Here is a 21,574-nt window from a genome sequence, read left to right as displayed (position 1 = left end):
TTAGGTAAATTCCCAAATATTTCATCTTCTTTGGCACTACTGTGAATGGGATAGGGAGTCCTTAACTGCTTTTTCAATTTGACTGTTGTTGGTGTATATAAAGGCTACCGATTTATGAATGTTGATTTTGTAACCTGAGACACTGCTGTATTCCTTGATCACTTCTAGGAGTTTTGTAGTAGAGTCCCTAGAGTTTTCCAGATACACAATCATATCATCTGCGAAGAGCGAGAGTTTGATCTCTTCTGACCCTATATGGATACCCTTGATTGCCTTTTCTTCCCTAATTGCGGTGGCTAAAACTTCCATTACAATGTTGAAAAGCAATGGAGACAATGGGCAGCCTTGTCTGGTTCCTGATCTGAGTGGAAATGATTCCAATTTAACTCCATTCAATATGATATTGGCTGTGGGTTTGCTGTAGATAGCCTCTATCAGTTTAAGAAAAGTCCCTTCTAGACCAATTTTCTTGAGTGTTCTGATCATGAAGGGATGCTGGATATTATCAAAAGCTTTTTCTGCATCAATTGAGAGAATCATATGGTCTTTGTTTTTTAATTTGTTTATGTGCTGAATTACATTTATAGATTTACGTATATTGAACCAGCCTTGACACCCTGGGATAAAACCAACTTGGTCATGATGTATAATTTGTTTGATGTGTTGCTGGATTCTGTTTGGTAGGATCTTGTTGAATATTTTTGCATCTATATTCATTAGTGATATTGGTCTATAATTTTCTTTTCTTGTTGGGTCTTTTCCTGGTTTGGGGATCAGGGTGATGTTTGCTTCATAGAACGTGTTGGGTAGTCTTCCTTCTTTTTCTACATTTTGGAACAGGTTGAGTAATATAGGTACTAATTCCTCTTTAAATGTTTGGTAGAATTCTGACGTGAAACCATCTGGTCCCGGGCTTTTCTTTTTAGGGAGGTTTTGTATAGTTGATGCTATTTCTGAACTTGATATGGGTCTGTTCAACATTTCCACTTGATTCTGGTTAAGTCTTGGAAGGTGGCGTGCTTCCAAGTATCGGTCTATTTCCTTCAGATTTTCATATTTCTGAGAATAAAGTTTCTTGTAATATTCATTAAGGATTTTTTGGATTTCTGATGAGTCTGTGGTTATTTCGTCTTTGTTGTTTCTGATTGATGATATTAGAGATTTTACTCTTTTTTTCCTGATTAGGTTGGCCAGAGGTTTATCTATTTTATTGACCTTTTCAAAAAACCAGCTTTTTGATTTATTGATCTGTTGTATTATTCTTTTGTTTTCAATTTCATTTAATTCTGCTCTAATTTTGGTTATTTCTTTTCTTCTACTGGGTTTGGGGTTGGAATGTTCTTCCTTTTCCAGTTGCGTGAGATGTCCCATTAAGTTGTTAACTTCCTCTCTTTCCGTTCTCTTGAGGAAGGCTTGCAGTGCTATAAATTTCCCTCTTAGAACTGCCTTTGCAGTGTCCCATAGGTTCTGATAGTTTGTGTCTTCATTGTCATTTTGTTCCAAAAAATTGGTGATTTCTTTCTTAATCTCATCTCTGACCCAGCTATCATTCAGCATAAGGTTATTTAACTTCCATGTTTTTGTATGGGTATGCAGATTCCTGTTGTTACTCAGCTCAAGTTTTATTCCATGATGGTCCGAGAAGATGCATGGAATAATTTCTATTCCTTTAAATTTACTGAGGTTAGACTTGTGACCTAAAATGTGATCAATTTTGGAGTAAGTTCCGTGGGCTGATGAGAAGTATGTGTATTCAGTTTTGTTGGGATGAAATGTTCTGTAGATGTCTGCTAAATCTAAATATTGGATGGTTAGGTTTAAATCTAAGGTTTCTTTGCTCAGCTTCTTTCTGGAGGATCGATCCAACACTGCCAAGGGAGTGTTGAAATCTCCAACGATTATGGAGCTGGAGGAAATCAAGTTACTCATGTCTGTTAGAGTTTCTCTTATAAATTGAGGTGCATTCTGGTTGGGTGCATAGATATTAATAATTGAGATCTCGTCATATTGAGTATTACCCTTAACAAATATGAAGTGACCATTCTTGTCCTTCCTTACTTTTGATGGTTTAAAGCCTACTGTATCTGCAAATAAAATTGCAACACCTGCTTTTTTCTGATTACCATTTGCCTGAAATATGGATGACCATCCTTTCACCCTGAGTCTGTATTTGTCTTTTAAGTTGAGATGTGACTCTTGTATGCAACAAATATCTGGCTTGAGTTTTTGTATCCAGTCAGCTAACCTATGCCTCTTTAGAGGACAGTTTAAGCCATTCACATTGATGGAGAGTATTGATAAGTCTGGTGGAATTTTGGGTATCGAGTTTTTCAAAGGTCCAGTGGACATTTTTAATCCTTTCGCCAGTGTGGAAGTTGGAGTTTGATCCGAAGTTTCTGAGTGAGTTTACTTTTGTGGTATAGGATTGGGTTGGTCATTGTGGAGGATAGGTCTGAGAACATCCTGAAGAGCTGGTTTACTTATGGCAAATTTTTTCAACATATGAATGTCATTGAAGTATTTAATTTCTCCATCATAGATGAAACTCAGTTTAGCTGGATACAAGATCCTGGGTTGAAAGTTTTTTTGCTTTAGGAGATTAAAAGTTGATGACCAGCCTCTTCTTGCTTGAAAAGTTTCAGCAGAGAGATCTGCAGTTATTCTAATATTCTTACCTTTGTACGTTATAGTTTTCTTTCGCCGGGCTGCTTTGAGAATCTTCTCTTTCATGTTAACTTTAGTGAAGCTAATTATGATATGTCTGGGAGATGGCTTATTGGGGTTGAATCGTGCTGGGGTTCTGAAGCTGTCTGCTATCTGAATTTCAGATTCTCTAGGCATGTCTGGAAAATTTTCTTTCATAATTTCATGTAGAAGGGCCTCTGTGCCCTTGGCAGCCACTTCATCGTTCTCCGAAATTCCTATAACCCTTATGTTGTGTTTTTTCGAATTATCTGAGAGTTCTCTGAGTGAGTGATCCGTTTTTGCTCTCCATTTCTCTTCCTCTTTGAGAGATTGGGAGCGTTCGAAGACTTTATCTTCAATGTCAGAAATCCTTTCTTCTGCTTGCTCCATTCTGTTACTGAGGGATTCTACTGTATTTTTCATATCTTTGAGGGCTGTAAGTTCTTGTTTCAGTGTGTCTAAGTCTTTGGTGGTTTTGTCTTTAAATTCGTTAAATTCTTGAGACAGTTTTTGAATTTCTCCTCGAATTCCTAATTCCATTTTATTAATCTTGTCTGCAAACCAAATTCTGAATTCAACTTCTGACATCTCAGCCAGTTGTTTATGAATGGGATCTTCAATCACATCTGCCGTATCTTTTCTTGGGGGTGTTGATCTATTCTGGTTATTCATGTTACCAGAGTTTTTCCGCTGATTCCGCCCCATGGTTTACTCCCTTTGGTTTTTCCCCTGGGGTTTTATCGAGGGCCCGTACAGTGTTGTGGCCTGAGAAACTGGGGCCCTGTCTGGTGTGGTGGAGCAAAGTGGTTCTGTCTTGTTTTCAGCTGGTTTCTGTTTGATCCTATTGCAACTTCTACTCTGGCTTGAAGTCTCAGCTGTGTGGAAAAATCAGCAATTAAGTCACCCCGCCTGCCCACCTCTGGCCCCAGTTGGAAAAGGAGAATCAAACCTTCCTACAATCGCACACCCAGGGCACCGCCTGAAAAGTCCTCAGTCTATTAGCCCAGTTCAAAAGGTCCGAATCAACTGTCTCAATCGGCTCTTGTCTCGGGTGGAAGAGTTCAAGAGGTCTCTGGGAACTGGATCACAGGGGCCTGGTGACTCCTCTGACACAGCTCACCCCAGTGCAGCGTGGAGTCAGGAGGAGCCACCCAGCAAACAGAGCAGTCTGGGAAGGTTGACGTCTCCTTCCCCACTTTTCCCCTCCGTCGGACCCAGTCACTGGTATCTCTGCAGATGGCTAACCCAGTTGCCTGCAGTGAACAGACACTCCAGATGTTTGCACCTGCCTGAATCGCAAGGAAGTCTGCCAGGCCCCCGCAGACTGCCGCTATCTAGCAGGAGGAGATGGGGCCTGACATCTTTGAGTGTTTGATGCAGGTGATGGGAAGGAGGTGTTCACTCAGGCTTAGCCCCGTCCCTGATGGATGCTGCTAACAGAACAGAACAGAACAGACAACTTTGTGAGGTTCTGTCTCTGTTCCTGTCGTCGCCTACAGAAGACGGGCTGTTTTGAGTTCAAACGTCTTTGCTGCTGGAGAATTGCGTCTGAACACCTCTCTGGGTCGGCCCCGCCCTGGAAGCTTCCCGGGTTTGTGAGCCCTGTCGCCGGTGGCCTCCTCTGGTTGCCCAGGGAGACAGGGAGTGTGGCCTCAGAATATCCAGAAGTGAGCGTTCTGCCGTTAAAGAAAAAACGGCTGTTGATCTACCTCCAGGGAACTGCTGCTCTGGTGTGGGCACTCAGGCGACCGTTTTCTCCTCTGTCCCGCGCCCCAGAGTCAGCACTGAGCGGCCGCAGTTTGTGCTGGGTCCACACCCCTTAAGAGGTCCCCCAAGAATCAGAACTCTTGGGGGATGGGCCCCCAGACCCCGATTGGGAGTGGGGCGGGGGGAAGCTAGAGTTTCGTTCAGTTTCACGCAATACTACGGTCCGGGGAGGGCTCCTGCACTGCACCGCAGGGAAGTGCCGCCAAGGCTTGATTTCCCCTCAGCAGAGTGCCCTCTCCTCGCTCACGTGTCCCAGAGTCAGCGCTGACCTGACGCAGCTCAGGCACTGTGCACTCCCCTCGAGAAATCACCCAAGGAGCCGAACTCCGGAGGGATAGGCCCTCAGACCCCGAGTGAGAGTAGGGGTTCTCAGCTCTCAGCAGGGAGGCCAGAGTCTGATTCAGTCTTGGGCCCCGTATGCCCGGGGAGGGTTGGTGCACTGCACCGCAGGGAAGTGCCGCGAGGCGTGACTCAGCCCGGTGCCCTCTCCTCACTTGCGCGCCTCAGGGTCAATGCTGACCAGTCGCAACTCGGGGACTGTCCACTCCCCTTGAGAAATCACCCAAGGATCCGAACTCCTGGGGGATAGGCCCTCAGACCCCGAGTGAGAGTAGGGGCTCTCAGCTCTCAGCGGGGAGGCCAGAGTCTGATTCAGTCTTGGGCCCCATATGCCTGGGGAGGGTTGCTGCACTGCACCGCAGGGAAGTGCCGCGAGGCGTGACTCCCCCTCAGCCCGGTGCCCTCTCCTCACTCGGCGCGCCTCAGAGTCAATGCTGACCAGTCGCAACTCGGGGACTGTCCACTCCCCTTGAGAAATCACCCAAGGATCCGAAGTCCTGGGGGACAGGCCTCCGGATCTCAGTGGGCGGGAGGGGAGCGCCGGGGATTCAGGGTTGCCGGCAAAGGATTCCCAAAGTTTTATTCAGCCCTATGTCCGGCAGGAGAACGCCACGGCACCCCAGTAGGGGAGGTAGGTCCAGTTTTTAGAAGGTCTCTCCCGTGGAGTGTAGTGGGAGGGCCTTTAATTTCTGCCCACTTGTTCAATTGTGGGGCTCATGAGCCGGTCTCATGGGGGAGGGGGACTCCCGTCCGCTTGGTGGTGGATTTTGTACCTTTTGTTTGCGTCCTTGTGATCACAACTTGCCTCAGCGGTGTTGATGTGCGTTCTTCAGCCTTCTCTCTTGGTGAGGCTCAAGTCCACCAGGATACTTACTAAATTCCTGTCCCTTAACTCTCCTTCTGGACGGGAGCCTTTGTTGAAAGCTGGCTTCAGTCCGCCATCTTGTCTCTGTCCCTGAATTTGGGCTTTTCATGTATAATTTTTTTTTTTTATTTTAACTATGATACTCTTTAAGTGACTGGATTTATTTCAAATTCCTTAAAGCTTTCCTTGGTTGCCTTCTCAGTCAATTTGACCAACAGGTTCTTTTGGTAATTATGGGTAAGCTCCAACATTCAGAGGTAGGTGAGTGCTGGTCACCTTCTCCTCCATAACTGCATGAAAAAGTGGGATGCTACAACAGAAGCAAGTCTCAGACAGAATTTGGCCACATGTATGGCTTCGTTTGTTAACAAACAGGCACAAAACGTTTGTATATCCCATTCATAGACTCAATAAAGACACCACTGCTGCTCTTTCCAGTCCTCTGACACACATCTTGTAGGAAGGACTAAATGTGACAAAATATAGGACAAATATAACAAATATCCTGATGATGGGGTCAGCTAAACTTGTGGTATGATCAGGTGAGGGATGTTCGGTGGGCACTGGATTGAATGCAGTTCTAGACAAGGTGTGTGTTGTTTTTTGTGACTCAGTAGATTCTTTACCTCTCATCATACCAAGTTGGATGTGCCTATACAATACTCTGGTTAATGAAAAGTTATTTCCAAATACCATAGACCATCTAAATATTTGGAGTTAAAAGTAAAAGTTATAGGTGTTTTATTCTTTTTTAGTGACTCGCTGCTTAAAAACCTTTCCCGTTAATCGACCCATCATTTTGGAAAAGAGGGCTTCTACCATGTTATGTCAAATGCATAATCAGCAATGGAAGTTGATAAGACATTTTTGGCAATTAAGCAAGCTTTAAGCAAGCACAGCTCACAAAATCTCACTCAGGGCCTCCTCAGTGCTCAATTCCAGCGGTGCCCTTGACAGAGAATACAATAGCAGACCAGCAACGTGTTTTGAACCTTGGAGCTTTTGTGCATTGTTTTTTTTCTAATATAGAGAAGGTTATTAACAGCGGTGAATATTTAACACTTCAGGAGTCAATCTGAGGAGAGAGGAAGACTTGCTGAGTGGATTCAAAGCAAATAAATTCACTTCTGACATTCCCTGCACACCCCCCGTGGTCACAGCTGAAGAAATGTATTTTATAGTCACAGCAGGAAAGGAGGAGGATAATGCATTTCTTCATTATAGCACTAAATCCCGAGAAGCTTGAAGGATTTTCAAAGGAATAATAACAATGAAATACATTGGTACGGGGGAATCTTGGATTGAGAATTATTTCTCATAAAGTTTTCAGTTGATCAGTAATGCATTTACTGATAAATAATTTTAGTCTTCATCTTTGTAGGCTCTGTCTAAGGACCAGAGAGCTTGCTGCTATGGGATAGATTGAGAAATGGCCCCTCATCCAGCCATCCCCAGTGGAACACTCTTAAGGTTTTCAAACAAGCCCATCTGCAGATAGCCCTTCTTCCTGAAATGCTCTGCCTGCCATATTCTAAACTCATCCTTTACCTTATCCAAGCTTCAGAGTTTATAAAGAATTATTCTCCACAAACTATTTATTCCTCCCTGATTTAGATCCAGTCTTGGCTTCTGACTATTAATAGGTCACTGTGGGACCTCATACCAAACCCTAACCTTGGATCTGTCTTAAGTACCATTCTGTCAAAGATAAGAACGCCACCCCCTTTCAGATGTCATGGGGGGCGGGGCCTTTGTGCAGGTATGTACCAGGCAAGCTATCCCAGAAGTCACCAAACAGAAATGCTCACAGACTAAATTAAGATGCTGGATACTACAGTTTATTAAATCAATTTAAAACACAAACAATGGGAAAGCTTCACACATCTGCGGTTTATATGTATACACGCAGGCCCACACCACCTGAATCCTGTGAAGTTGTCCAGGAGCCCTGTCTCTCTGCTGCAGCAGCCTTCCCCAGTGAGAGCTAGGGCCAGCATAGCTATAGACTTGCCCATCAGCGGCTAAACAGCCGTGGCTTCTAATTGCGTTTCTTGGGCAAAGCACGTGTAGAGCCAGGGTGGGGACATACTTGGACATGCTGGGTGTCACCAATGGGTAAGTGAAGTCAGGCATAACCCAGCTGCCACCCACAGGCGGCATCTCCATGACCCGATCTGTCCGTCCTTTTCTACATCTAAGAGATGCTTACATTTGTACCATCGTATGCCCCATTTTCTATTTTCTGCATTTTAAGTTTCTAATTTACTGTCAGTGTTCAGCAGATATCATGAATTCTGCCTGTGCCTTGCAAGCCGCTTGCTTACTCATGATCTGGGCGTGACACGTCCCGCATGTCTCCCCTCTCAACTCACTGTGCATGGCTTACATTGCTTGTGTGCTTCACCCATTTAATTTGCATTTCTCATCTTCTTTAGCAGAACTGAATATTCCCCAGTAATATAGGGATCTCACATTATGCAACAGATTACGAGAACTGATGGAAAACACATGGTGAAAAATACCTTTTTGATGGCTTAGCCAATAATTGCTCCTTCTTTACAAAGCAGTATATAATTCGCTTAGAAGAAATATGACTTGGTGGTCAATAGATCAGTAAGGTGACTCTAGTTAACATTAATCGGTTGTACATGTCAAACTAGCTAGAAGAGAAAAATTCAGGTGTTCCTAGATAAATGAGTTGATGGCTATCCCAATTACGCTGATCTGATTATATGAACGTATCAAATCGTCACGCGTATCCCCCAAAATATGTACATCTAATATGTATGAATGAAAACAGATAAATAAAAATACGTTTTAAGAAAGAACTGCCGGTTCTTCTTACATAAATCTTCGATTAATTCTCCTAATTGTAAGTTACCCATGCTTATCCTAGGAACTGGAAAATACAGCCAAATAAACCAGAAAAATATTGCCCTTAATGGCACCACCTTCTGACAACCAATGTCAGCATTTGGCTATGATTTATTTTTTAAATTTCTTTTTTTTTTTTTATTAAATCATAGCTGTGTACATTGATATGATCATGGGGCATCATTCACTAGCTTTATATTTTTTAAATTTCATTTGGATAGAAATATTTCCCCAACTGTTAAGATTAAATATGAATTTCTGTAGCCCAACCTTTCCCCTAAACATTATAACATAGGTAGCTTCCCATCTTACTCGCGATAATATCCTTACTTTTGATAAATATCCCCTCAGTGGTATAAATATATCTTTTTGACACTTTGTAATTTGATAAATGGTGTCCTTCTTTTCGAGTTTATTGGCTGGTTTTGGTTTTGCATAATGCATGTGAATTGCATGAATAGATTGATGGTTCTGGCCACTTCTCTCCTTCCTATTTACATAGGATGAGAGTAGAATTAATGGTTGAAAGGATGGGTTTTGATGGTTCCTTTCACAACGTGCACTGCTATGGAGTCATTTTCACAAGTTTTTAATTAGATTTTGGGGTTGCATTACATACCTTACATTTAAATGTACAGTGGCTTTACAACTCATATGAAGAATAATTTATAATATGTTACGTTCATGGACCTTGGAGAGTGATAAAAAATTAAACTGCATTTAAAAACAGATTTTGTTTTTCCCCCTCCACTTGAGTGCTTTTTTCTTTTAAGCATCTGAGCGTGTGTGTGTGTCCATTTCACAGAAGCGCTGCTTGTATAGGAGATCAGTGAGCTATTTCAAGGCCAGCTTCATATTTCTCAAACTCATTTGCATTGTCCAGTGAATTAAATTCTTCATGAAAAGAAAGGGGAAAAAAGGCCTATTAATTGAAACATAAAAAGCTCCCATCCCCGGTCCCAGTGTACTCTGTATAAGGTGATGTAATCAAAAGTAGAACTTTTAGGAAAATATTTCTTACTCTGTGTACACTCAAGAAAATTAGGAAAGAAGAGAAAGGAAGAAAACAGATTATCCCATATTTTGAGGGCACGGGTGAGGCCTCCCAGACTTAGCGTGGTAGTCACTCATTAAGTGAGGGAGGAAACAGCTTTTCTACACAATGACTTTAAGAAAATTAGAGAAAGGCTCTGTTGCCCCCAAAAGGTTTCCTGCCACCTAGAGAGGAAGCCTTCTACAAAGCCTTCTACATAGCCTTCTACAAAGCTATGCTGTCTGATGGTCAACAGCCACCCTAGGGGTGTGTACAGGGGTGGGCTGTGTCCTGGCACAGAGCAGTGGCTGCCTCTGCTGATCAGCCTCCACTTGCCCAGCTCTGAGCGATTTCACCCTTCCTCAATCTACAGAAGATGCTGCTGGGTAAAGAGCAGGTGCAACTCCTTGTAGGAGAATAACTAGCGTCACTGAGTGGCCAGTGAGAGAGTGATCTCCACAGGGCGGGGATGGCGGAGTGAGGGTGCTGGGGTGCTTCTTCGGGAAGGCAGCCAGGGATCCTCTGACCCAGGGAAACCTCTTCCAGGGCTGGCTACGTAACCATGGGGCCCAGTGAAAAAGGCAGATGCAGGATCCCTTCTGCAAAAATTATTAAGGATTCCAAGATGGTGACAGCGGGGCATTAAACCAAATGCAGGCTTCCCTTTGCAGGCGTGGGCTCTGAGCCCTGGACACCCTGCAGCTTCCGCTGCCCTGTTCGGCCCAGCTATGAGCACTCACACCTTTCCTGGTTCTGCCCCTCTTGACCCTCAACACACACACACAGACTCACACACCACATTCACTCGCACACACATGCACAACCACTCACATTCACACAACACACTGTCACACGCTTACACACTCACATATACACTGGCACATGCACATCCACTCCTCTGCACACACTCCTACGACTCACTCTCACATTCTCACACACCCATATATCCCCCCTACACCCACACTCCCCAACTCTGACTCACACATAGTCTTCTCCATATCCCTGTGGGCGCCAGTTTACTCTCCCCGAAAGAATTGGCAGCGTAGGCGCCAACCTATCTGGCACTCTTACCGTCACGGACACTTTCCTATGGACTTTTCCCCTGGAACTTACCAACCGTCTCACCAACCTCATTCAATTTTATTCTAAAAATATATTCTGATGCAGGAAGAAGTCTCATGATTGCTGTATCATACTTTCCTCCAATAAAAATATGTACATAAGTGGGAATTTAGTTTTTAAAATTATAAACATAGAGTTTTCCCATATGTTAGAAATACCTGAATCAATACATTCTTTCACTTACAGTTAGTCCAATATTGATCACAACATAGTATGTTTTTAATTTTTATAGGAAAAATATAACATTGTATTAGAAATATATTTTGTACTGAGAAGGAAGGAGCGTTTATTTCTACACTGGTCAGTACTCATGAATGAGTATTATTATTCTTTCTGCATGGGACAGTTTTCAACATCAGTTATGGATGTACATGTTTAGTTTGGAAGACTAATTTTCAGCTTTAATTCTGTTTATATTTGGTTGGGGTTATAGAAATGATCTGTGAATAAGTAGATAGGAATGAAAGAAATCTCTCATGGCTCAATTTTTAAAACTCCTTCTCGGGCTCATGCAGAAAATCACAAAAATTATTTTTTAGATTCTATCATCTGACAATTGATTAGGTTCTCTTTCGATTTATTTTCTAAAGTTTTAGAACCAGCTGATTCTCAAAAGGACTTGCTTGGCCCAAACTAGTCATTTTCCCAGTTTCTGACATGTTTACCACAAAAGGCTCCCAAAGGACTATTAGTTGTACTTGGTATTCTTTCATTAGAGGTGCTTTCTTCGATCGATCAGTATTATTAGAAAAGGTTAAGATTAAAATACTGTTAATTGAAGTACACCTTTGCCAATAATTTGCTCATGTGATGCAGTCATTTTTAATTACATTTTAAATGTTTTTGTCAAAAACTTAAAAGAGTGGCAGATTTTAGCTCATTTATGTCATTCAATTAGCAAGATGCCCACCTTTTAACCAAATTTGCAAAGCCAATCCTCTTTGGCAAACGAATCAGCCAAATCAGATTTACTGTCAGAAAATCCTCCCTTCCTATTTTTTAGCTTCCAATAGGCCTGTGTTTGCATGTGTTGCTGAGATACTGTCCCAGTCCCACCTCTGAATTCTCCTTCTAAGATATTTACATAGGTAAGGCGTGGAGCTTTGCCACGTTCTCTTGTCTGATGAAACAGAAGAAATAGGGCTCTTCTGCCGCCGATATTTTGTACTCTGCCCTCCTCTTTGCTCCTAGGGCATCTCCGTCAGGAGCAGGGCATTATTTGGCTTCTGCTGGGAGATGAAAGAGGCAAAAAGTTATTATTTATTTCTTCTGCCTCCCCACTCAATAGTACATCTTATTTCTTTTAATAGTACATCTTATTAATGACCACAGCAACATGGGCCAAAATGCTCATCTCTGATTGTGTGTGTTCATGGTTTGCTCTTAACAAAAAGAGTTAGAAGACAGGAAGCCTTACCAAAGTATCTTGATAGAAGGAAGCTTCACAAAGGACTCGATCACAAGAACCCTTTCTTCTTTTTCCAGAGGATTTTTATGCCCATAATCAATGTAAGCTTCCCAGTAAGGAAGAGACATACCTGTGTTAATTTGAAGCATGGGAGAAGGGCAGTTGTGAAAAGGGAGTTGTGTGTGTGCCTAGTCTGAAGATCATGGTCAGAAAGTAATAGCCTCAGTCTAGGCTGGACTCAAGTCCATCACACACTGGCCTTTAATGTTCCTTTTCCTTGACTGGCTAACCTAAGTCCCTCTGCTAGCTCTGTGTGGTGAGTTAGGGGACAGTCCAAATGGAAGAGGCAGTTCCAATCACAGGACTCCAGTGTGTGGGGGTGGGGGCGGGGGTGCACAGGGGCAGTGTTGGAAGACAGAAATACATATTCTGAGTCTTTGTTCAAGGTTATAGTTGAGACAATGGACGTCCAGGACTCTGTAAAGGCAAAATGTGCAGAGATGATTTCTGTACATGTCCCTGGTGAAGGAGGAAAGACGCCAGAAGCTGAACTGAGAATCCAGACTGTGCAATCCGTACTTACCTCTAAACCCGTAGCATTCTTAGGACCATTATTATAAGAAAAACAGTAACGGAACAGCCAGCATTAATTCATCTTAACATTCCCCAGAGTAGATCTATGATTTAAGGTACACATTTGGTAAAGCTGCAATTGTCTTCAAAAATCACACTACCCACACCTTTTTCCTGAATAAAGTCACCAAAGAAATTTAGCAATTCTCCGAAGCCCTAAGCTAGAGAGTCTTAGAGAATTCATCAGCAATGACTTAGGTCCAGAGAATGGTCTTGTGTGAAGCAAAATATCTGTACTGAATTCTTGCTGCTAAATGAAAAAAATTGTACGCATGAAGATTTCACTAAAATTAGTATGGAAAAAAAAACTTCTAAATGCCCGAATATATTTAAAGAACTCACTAAATGATAGTGCGTGTGAAGTGAACGTGACTTAATCCTCAGGTAGAATTGAAGTTCATTTTATTTATTAGAGCTTTGGAGAAATTTGTGGAAAGGAGTCTTCTGTGTAAAGAAATTTCTTGATAACAATAAAAATAATGCTTAATCGACATTGAACCATTCACGGCACTCCAGATACAATTGAAGCGCTTACTCATTTCATAGTAATGATATGAAATACAAGTAGGTATTGCTTTATAGATGGGAAAACCAAGGCCCATGGAGGTTGAGTAACTTGCTCCAGGATACCTACCTAGTCAGTGGCACAGCCAGAATTCAAACACTGAGAGTCTAGGCATAGAACCTGTGCTCTGCATGCTGCTGTTGAGTTTCTCACAGATTTTGGTCAAGATCTATGCCTTATAGGCTCTCTCTCTTCTCTAAAAACTTGTGCATACGTATTTTGGGGGTTTTGGACACTAAAAAAACACTACAGCAGTACTGACAATAATTATAGAATTAAACAGAAAATTATTTTCTGGCTCGGCACCTGTGGATCAAGTGGCTGAGACGCCAGCCACATACACCTGAGCTGGCGGGTTCGAATCCAGCCCAGGCCCACCAAACAACAATGACAGCTGCAACCAAAAAATAGCTGGGCGTTGTGGCAGGCGCCTGTAGTCCCAGCTACTTGGGCAGTGGAGGCAGGACACTCGCTTGAGCCCAGGAGTTGGAGGATGCTGTGAACTGTGATGCCACGGCACTCTACCCAGGGTGACAGCTTGAGGCTCTGTCTCGAAAAAAAAAAAAAAAGAAAGAAAGAAGAAAATTATTTTCTTTTTGCATATGTCTTTCCAGGTCCAGATGCATGGATAATTATTATAAGTTATAATCACAGTATTGATACAATTTTTCTCCCTACTTTTTATACTTCTATTAACATTTCAAATGATTTTATTTTGCTACATCATCTTCATAATCATTGTTTCTGATAGTTGTAAAATGCTCTGATAAGTTGCTATTCCATAATGTATCGGAACAGTCCACTCTCAGTTTCCTCTTCTGTGTAATCTTGCAAACTGCATGGCAGCGAACATCCCGCACCTTATTTCTTTTCCTCCTTCTGGGATATTCCTTAAAGATAAATGCTGGAGTGAGATTACTGAACAAAGGATAGGAATGTTTTTGTTTCTTGCAAAAGTTAAGCCACACTACTTTTCACATGGCTATGTGCTGTCCCAGTGACATAGCACAAGTATACTTGCATTTTGATGATAAAATCCCTCTGCATATGTGTCCTACTTTGTAAGTTACTTGTATTTAATAGCTGACAGTTCTTGCTATTAGATAATGTCTTGTATTCATTATGTTTAGGAGTATATTACTGAAAAAAAGCACAAGTTGAATTATAAATGCCCTCTCTTTGTCTTACACAAAAGATTTATTTTGAAGCTGTTATTACACAGACAAAATGTTGTTTAACAAGGGTGCCAGTTGTGACTATTTAGCTAAAGGTATGAATAATTTCTGTAATTCTTGGCAGGTTGTCGTTAGAAATTTTATACCTCTGCGCCATAGTAAATACATACCAGGAGGTGTCAAAGCAGAGAATTTTCTTGCTCCATAATTGTGAAAGTTCATTATTATCATAAGGAAATCTCAGAGGAAAGGTTGGAATTGAATACCATTTTGTACGACTCGTGTATAGTTTGTTGAGTAAGGATAAGAAAACCAAAGCAGTGAAATCACTCCATTTCTTTTCTTTCTTTTTTTCTTTTTTTTGTTTACTTAGCAGAAGCCATAGAATGATAGTTTATTAGAAGATAATAGAAAAGCTTCCAACACAATGGAAGGGGTCCCAACAAGTTGCCCCACTCCATTTCTTAATCAGCAGTAGATGTTGTTCAAGAAACCCCAAGTCATTTTCTTTGTGGATTTGTAGTTTTTGCAAGATGGCAGTTAATGGTAGCAACTCACTATCTCAATGCAGATCAAGTGAAACAAACCTTGTGCCCATACTTGTTTATTCATTATACTAATATTTGTTGAATATCTTCACTCTGGTGATGGCTGACTATATAAGACAGGCACAGCCCTGCACTCATGGAACTTTTGGCCCCAGCTGGGGATGGTCAGAGAAAAACAAAGCTGAACATTAGTTAAGCTCCTATTCAGCGCTACTGCAGGATGCGAGAGCCCTCCGTGTAGACTGAGCCTAACTCCCCTAGACAGAAGGTGGGAGACCCCTAAACTTGATGTGTGCTAAAGAGGAGATGGGGGTTGGTATATGAACTTAGGCCATCCAGGTTGGTTTGTTAACTGGCATTTCCATGGAGAAACACACGTCTCCTATCTTTAGGACAGGAAGTAGCTTTGCAAGTTGGAGCAAGCTGCCCTCAAAGTTAGGCTCTCCCACAGGAATTGGGAGACAGGAGAGCCATCTCCTTGGATGTTTGCCCCCAGGTCCTTGAGGAAACATTGCCGGGTGTTAGCAGATTTATGTTTCAAAGGGGCGGGGAAGGATTTATAATTTCAAACTTTTGAAAGTAAAAGTGAGCTTAGAGGCCAATCCTCAGGTGTCGGCTGGAACAAACAATAAATTATTTTGGCAGCACTGAGTTTTCTCAGGCGGACATTTTAAGGGGGCTGGAGTTGCCATCCTGGGAACACAGCTGCCTTAGCTGATAGAACCATGCTAGTGTTTGTTCAAGTCTTTTTCTGTGTGTATAGGGTGGGTGGATGAACTCATTTGTGGTACAAGTTGAAGTTCTCCTAGGCCAATGCCTACTTGAAAACAGAGTTCAGAGGGCCTTGACTAGAGTTGGTCAAAGAGGGAGTCTCCATCAGGATGCAGGGGGTTGAAACAAGGCTCACTGTGTTAGTACCAGGCATGCTGCGCATTTTGCACACTACACAACTCCAGGGCTGGCATTTACTTCCCAAGCTGTGTGAATGAATGCCCCTGAGGTGTGCAGTGCACAGCAGTCCTGGGACCACAACTGCTTCATAGCTGGCAGAAAAATTTCCAATTGGTTTTCCTCCATTGCATCTTGGTCAGTGGGCAAGGTCACTATCCCCACCCAAGATATATAAGCCCCTCATTCTCATTTCAGGGTGGAGGTGTGGGGACTGTCCCGGATTGCTGGATTGTTTGGGGGATACACAGTTCAAGGGAAAGGGGGTGTGGAATCAGCCTTTTTGCTCCTCTGGGCAAGTCCTCCAGCCTTGTTTCCCCTCCACATCCAAGATCCTTTCCTCCCCAGAGCCCCTTCTGCTCCCTGGAGACTAAGAAACTCGTTTTACAAGGGCTGTGACCCTTTCCTGGTTTTAATCCCTCTAGGCAGTGGGCCGGGGGTGGGGGGAACACATCCTTTGGAACGGAGAGCAAGTTAAAGACCACAGGAAACACAGGAATCATTACTGAGACAAGCCCTGCCATGCACACGGGCAAGGAAACATCTTCGGGCTGTGCAGACGAGGAGACTCCCCAGCTGGCCGCAGGAGGTCAGGGCACCTTCCAGAAGGCTTCGACATTTCTGTAAATCAAGAGGTCAGGTAGTCAGAGGAAAGGAGAGGAAAATGGAGTGCCAAGGGGAAGGTTGGCAAAAAAAAAATTTTTTTAAAGGAGGCCTACCGTGCTTTTTTTGTCTTTTATTTTTTCTCTCTTTGCTCTCTCTTGGATCAACCACATTTTCTTTGTAGCTTTCTCTCTCCCTTTAATCCCTTACTGGCTTGGAAAGTAATGCGTTCTATTTCAATTCTTTTAGCGGTTAGCTTTCCGTTTTTACGAGGCATAATTAACTTTACAAACTCTGAAGTTAATTAATCTCTGTACTGCCCTCTAACACCACAGAAGCCTTACCATGGCTCGCTCCCCCTCCACTTCCCATACTTGAGGCTGCTTTTCTTTCTTTCTTTTTATAAACTTCCAAGTCTGGTCATTTATCATTATTTTCACCCATCAGTTCATATTTAGATGAATCAAAATGTTTGCCAGTTTCTTTGCTTTATATGGCTTCTTAAACACAACTCACCTCTAAATTCAATATCCTTTGTGCTAAAATAATCCTTAAGCTCCTTAGAGTGGGAAACTCTCCGGGCCTTTGTTACATTTGCGCTACCCTCACTCTTAAATTACAGACTTCCTAAGTGCAGTAGACCCTCCAGAGCTGACCACCTCCCAACGTGGACCACCTTCTTAAATTGACCTGATTTTCACAGACAGGACTTGCACCACATGTATGTATCCATACAGTAGGCCTGGTTCCTTATGTCGACCACCTCCAAATGTCTCCCAGTTTGATCCACCTTGGGTGGTCAACTTAGAAAGGTTCTAGGCTAGCTGTTATTTTTCCCTTGGCACTTTGAATATATTATTACACTGTTTTCTGAAGTCCTTTGCTGCTTTGTAACAGTGTGCTTTTTCCTAATTGCCATTACTTTATTTTATTTTACTTTTTAAAATAGACAATAACTGTACACATTCAGGGGGTACCTAGTGGTGCTTCCATACACGACTTGTGTAGTGGTCAGGGTAATTCACTTACCGATCTTTGGGTTGGAAACATTCACTATCCTCCTTCCAGTGGAAAACTGTGTTATTAATTGTAGTTACCCTGCAGTGGAATAGAACACCAGAACCTATTCCTCCCGTCTAGCTGAGATTTTAGCAAATCTCTCCCGGTCTCTCCCTGCCTCTTACCCATCCCCTCTTCCCGTATCCTCTGTCCTACTTTTCCCTTCTATGACAGCAACTCTTTTTAGCTTCCACATATGAGTGAGAACATGCGGTGTTTAACTTTCTGTTCCTGACTTAAAAAAAAAAAAAAAACATGGAAAGTTACACGCATTTGTGTGTCATCCTTACGCAGGGGCCATGCTGTTCCTCTCTGGTATCAGTTCTAATTTTAGAATATGTGCTGCCGAAGGGAGCCCTGCCGTTACTTTTAAGATACCCTTTCCTTAACTTTTCTTTAGTAACATGGGTGTCTTTTGGCCTGTGTGGTGGCTCACGCCTGTAATCCTAGTACTCTGGGAGGTCAAGACAGGCAGATAGGTTGAGCTCAGGAGTTCAAGATCAGCCTGATGGAGAGGGAGACCCCATTTCTACTAAAAATAGAAAAAACTAGCTGGCCATTGTGGCAGGCACCTGTAGTCCCAGCTACTAGGGAGGCTGAGGCAAGGGAATCACTTGAGCCCAAGAGTTTGAGGTCGCTGTGAGCTGTGACATCACAGCACTCAACCCAGGGTGACAGAGTGAGACTCTGTCTCAAAAAAAAAAGAAGTAGGTGTTTTTTTGTATTCTGCAGATCCACTATGCTGTATCTACGTGTGGGTTTATTTAATTTATTCTCATCAGGACTTGCTGTGCTCCCTCAATTTTAGGCAAATTCTGTTTTCTTCACATCTGTAACTTTTCTATCATCATCCTTTCCAGCAGCCCCTCTCCCATTTTCTAAGTTTCTGGAATAACTGTTAATATGTGGTGGACATTTTCATTCTTCTTCCACATTACGGAAGCCCTCCTAGTTTCTATTCTCTGGGTGATTTTCTCTTCTTTTCCTTCCAATAGGCTTTGTTCTCTGCACTCTGCTCTTTCAACCCATTCTGAGCTCCCTATTCAATGATTAGCTAGGTCATATATAGATTCCTTTGGTTCTTTTGCAAATCAACTTGTTCTTTCTCCAAAGGTCCTGTTATTATCTTATGATTTCTATTTCTTACTTATCTCTTTGAGCAATTTAATAACATTCATTCATCTTTTTCTTTTTCTTTTTTTTTCCAGGATAATTCATGATATGAAAAGGGGCATTCTTATTGGAAAAGTTCATCAGGCTGTTCTATTATTTTGAGTTCTTGGGGTTCAGAGTCTCCCATTGTTTCGCCTGCTGACTTTCCTGGTGGAGTCTCTTCCTGAGAGTCCCATGGGTCTGGACGTGGCAGTATTCCAAGGACATCATACCTATTCACCTCTCCTGGGCCTTCTGGGATTTACTAGTCCAGGGAAATTGTGCTGTCAAGTTTTGTTAGGGCGGAGCAAGTGTGTGTGTCTCTTTGCTAGTATGAATTCTGGCTCCACATCCATTGGTGGTTTAGGTGTGGGGGACGCCTCCGTTTGGCAATTCCTGTTGCTCTTGACCTCTTTGGAGCCCTTGACTGTTGGGCAGCACTGTCTCTTTTGCACTTAAGGTCTAAATCTGTGAGGAACCTGTGTTCTGAATTTGTCTTCCTACAAGAGCCTGGGAAGCCACCCTCCTGGAGGGGAAGACCTGTGCCCAGCTATGAAGTGGCTGCACCTGCCTTTGGCTCCAGCGTTAGCCAGGGTACTCTGGCTTTTAGTTTTATCTTCATTCTTAACACCTCTTTGGGTATTGAACTTGGACATATGTGCAAACTTTGCCTCTTGTTCCGCAGGTAGGGTAGTGTTAGGAGTGAGAGGCAGGAGGCCCTTCATGTCTGCTTGGCTTGCCTTGTGGTCTGAGACCTGGAACTGTTTTATGAAAGCCAGCAGAACAGTGACATCAAATCCACTGAGCCCTCCTCATAATCTTGCTGGTGACACTGCCATGATGGATGGTTTCAGGAAGGCACCAGGCACACTGGACTGCTGAAGACTGATGCTTCCCTGTCGCTCCTGCTGGCTCAGAGCAGATGACGCCTCACAGGCAGGTGTCCTCCATCTGGGCCGCTGGGCCTGTGACATTCTCCAGGCAAAAGAGGCCTCGCTCTGCTTCCTGAACAGCGTACACTGGATCTGCTTCTCTTTTTCAGGCTGATGATTCCCCTCCCGGGCTTCTCTCAGAGCTCCTGGCTTCTCTGTAAAGCACTGTAATATTTGCAAGGGAATTCCACCCCACCACCACCTCTGACAGATCAGAATTAGCAAGAAGGAGCCTCCTCACCTACTTTTTGTTTCTCTGTGAGAAGAGTTTCAGTTGGAGGTTGAGTTTGTAGCCAGGATACAACCAGGTGAGATTTAAGGAAGGCGTAAAGACGTGAAGCCAGGAGTGTGCAGACTTGTCTTTTCAAGTCTGCTGAGAAGAGGAGAAGAAAAGTGGTTATTGGAGTGAGAAGAAGAAGAGAGTAGAGTGCACGGATTTGAACACCAACAGGAAAGAGCTGAAGCAGAACAAGAGGCTGGAATTCCAGGGCAGGGACGGGATCATGAGCAGAGCACAGGCACAGAGGGGCCAGGCACTGGTGACCTGCCACAGGATATCTGAGTGCACGCCCCACCGTCCCCATGTAAGGTGACATGCTGAACACTAACCAAAGCCACAGCTCTGAACTTTGGGTTCTTCTCCAAAAGGAGTGGACAGAGTTGAGGGACATTTGAAATCAACTGCTCTCCACGTTTCAGTTTATGGGACAAGCAGCTTCCTGGCCCAAGTGGAGTGAGCCATAGGTAGGGACTGAGGGAGGCCCTTCCTCTACCAAAGGGTCCCGTCACGCTGCCTCAAGGGCGAGACCTTTGTAGTCAAGACATCTGTTAACCAGAGATGTTTCTTACAAGTTGATGCATCTGTTGTCACAGCCCCAAAAGAACTTGCTGTGGGGATGGGTCATTGAAAAGACACATTGCAATGGGCTGAAGACAGGAAAACTGAGTGAGGCCCTGGCTAACTCTGGTAGAATACTACGGAGAGGGGCTCCGGGCATCTTGAGACGGAATTGTGAGTGCGTGGGGGAGGACAAGGGAAGACGCCAAAAGGATTAGTAGAAATGTGTGTGGGTGTGTGTGGGCAGGCATGGAGGCTCTGAATCAGGATGAAAAATTCAACCTTTACCATTTTACTTAAGTAAAACCAACTTTGGGCTTATTCAAACTGTTCCTATCTTTTAGTCCCCTCTGAAATGTCACCTTTCTCTTCATGAAAGAATGAGCTAATTCTGCAAATATTCGTTTGTGATTGCTCTGTGCAGGGCACCGTGGCTGGCTCTGCAGGTGCAGGGGTGGTTGAGGCAGACAATCTCTGTCCTGAGGACATTCAGTCTCACGGGACAGAGGTCTTCCCACAGGAGGACTCCCTGGGATGAAAGACTGCCGAAGGGGTGCTCAGCATGGATGTTCTACAGACTGCTGTCCTCAATCCTCAACTTCTGTCTATTCTTTTCTAAACTTGACCTGCTAGAACGAACCTGTTCATAATAACTCTTCACAAAAAGGCGATGTTCCTCTCACTTCCCTCAAATTTTAATCTGGTGCCTTACCCACAGGGTATAAAACTTCAAGGACATCAAACAGAGAGAAAACCTTTTTTAACATAATGAATCCAGAAATCCTCACTCCTTCCAGCTCCCCCTTGTGCCTGTCATTTACAGTTGTTTAAAAATGAAGTGTGCTGTTGGAAATGGAATGCTTTGTCCTGTATGTTTGTGAAATTTAGAATTCTACAGATGTGTGGTATGGGGAGCAATGACAGGTTTCATTCTGATGACTTTGCCTCTTTTGTTCTCTGTCTACTGTGAAAGGAGTTCTCACGGGAGACTTATTGGAATGCAAGGGAAAGAAAGCACCTGTAAGGCT

The 21,574-nt window shown here is 43.3% G+C and overlaps 1 protein-coding gene and 1 non-coding gene across 7 annotated transcripts in view; one reads left to right on the top strand and one right to left on the bottom strand.

Annotated features, from left to right (window-relative positions):
* HECW1 (HECT, C2 and WW domain containing E3 ubiquitin protein ligase 1) overlaps positions 1-21,574 on the top strand; it is a 458,920-nt gene that overhangs the window by 73,650 nt on the left and 363,696 nt on the right. The window lies entirely within an intron of this gene.
* LOC128560552 (U6 spliceosomal RNA) lies at positions 17,874-17,982 on the bottom strand. The gene has a single exon (XR_008373047.1). It is a non-coding gene; the product is annotated as a U6 spliceosomal RNA (small nuclear RNA).

Source organism: Nycticebus coucang, chromosome 11, assembly GCF_027406575.1.
Source record: "Nycticebus coucang isolate mNycCou1 chromosome 11, mNycCou1.pri, whole genome shotgun sequence".
NCBI classification, from domain to species: domain Eukaryota; kingdom Metazoa; phylum Chordata; class Mammalia; order Primates; family Lorisidae; genus Nycticebus; species Nycticebus coucang.
Note: the sequence above shows the minus strand (reverse complement) of the source record. Positions and strands in the feature narration are given on the sequence as shown.